This window comes from Scyliorhinus torazame, chromosome 24 (genome assembly GCF_047496885.1).
Source record: "Scyliorhinus torazame isolate Kashiwa2021f chromosome 24, sScyTor2.1, whole genome shotgun sequence".
NCBI classification, from domain to species: domain Eukaryota; kingdom Metazoa; phylum Chordata; class Chondrichthyes; order Carcharhiniformes; family Scyliorhinidae; genus Scyliorhinus; species Scyliorhinus torazame.
In genome coordinates this window covers 41,145,970-41,147,337 of record NC_092730.1, presented here as the reverse complement: position 1 = coordinate 41,147,337, position 1,368 = coordinate 41,145,970, and the positions used below count along the sequence as shown (strand labels likewise).

The window sequence follows — 1,368 nt, the reverse complement described above, 5'->3', positions numbered from 1 at the left end:
GTTGAGGCCAGTATGGGATCAGCCAAGATCTCATGGAATGTGTTAGGCTCAGGAGGCTAAATTGCCTTCTCCCGCTCCTCGGTCATGTGTTATAGTGAGGACGTATTCTAGTTGAGATCAATCGCCCTCTTCATCTGTAACATTGCAGGTAACAGATGAGGAACACATCAACCGTGATAGAATGGAGGGGCAGACTCGATGGGTCTAATGGCTTAATTCTGCTCCTGTATTTTATAAACTTATCTTTTGCGCGACTTCGTGAGTTTCAAACTGAGGGGAAGGAACATTTTCCAACTCAGAATTTATGCGCAATTAGGGCAGGGAGTGAAAAGTAACTTTCTCAGCTTTTTATTATTTGGTTTCACCATGGACAGTGTTCGACTATTCACCGCCCGCCAATCCCTTTAACAAAAGCTAAAAATCACAGTCTTTTTTCCATATCCTCATGAAGGGGACGAAACAGAGATACAACAGACACGTTACAGACAAGAATGGGATTTGAATCCACGTGTGCAGAGTACAATGGATTATTGTGCATCACCTTAACGATGTGGTACAACCCCTTTACTTCATGGAACTTTAATATCTGATCTTGTCACAGACAAGTAGCCGAAGCACCCCACCAATGTACAATCAGGAGGACGTTCATCCACGAGAGGTGGCAGAAGTTAATAATGGGAGAAGTGAACCCGGTAACCTCGATTGCTCAGTGGGTAGCCGAAGAAGAATTGGTGGCAATGTGGGGTTAAGCCCCAAACACGTCTGCCTCCGTTCGTGCCTCCATTCGTCCCTCCTCTAACCCAACTCGATGCAAGTGGCCTGACAACTTGGAATAGTTTGTCACATCAGTGATTGCAGATCCATCGTGTAAAAATGAATCCCACTTCCGAGAAACAATAGACGAAAAATCGACGAGGATGGGATTCGAACCCACGTGTGCAGAGCACAATGGATTAGCAGTCCATCGCCTAAACCACTCGGCCACCTCGTCGCACAACTTTTTGCGTCAATACGTCTTAATTCGTTTTGCATCCATGAACTGATGGCAATTATATGCCTCTTTCTATTCAGCCAGGTGTTTGACGAGGGAAATGCAGTGGTGGCGGTACAGTGGTGAGCAACGCTGCTTTTGAGACCGTTGAATCCGGTTCCATTCCCGACCATCGCAGTAATAGTTGAATCGGATATTTTTGCGCGACATTCTGAGTTTCAAACTGAGGAAGACTGGTCAACTGTTTCTCATTCAGAATTTATGCGGATTATCTAAGTGAGGTGTTTCAGATGCGAAAAGGTGTAGATACTGTAGACGTGGAGTTGATGTTACCTGTTGTGGGGCAGTCTAAAACGAGAGGGTCATCATCTTAGAAT

The 1,368-nt window shown here is 45.2% G+C and overlaps 1 non-coding gene across 1 annotated transcript; it reads right to left on the bottom strand.

The window, feature by feature from the left end:
* Window positions 1-909: 909 nt before the first annotated feature.
* On the bottom strand, window positions 910-991 carry trnas-gcu (transfer RNA serine (anticodon GCU)). The gene has a single exon. It is a non-coding gene; the product is annotated as a tRNA-Ser (tRNA).
* Between the last annotated feature and the right edge of the window lie 377 nt (window positions 992-1,368).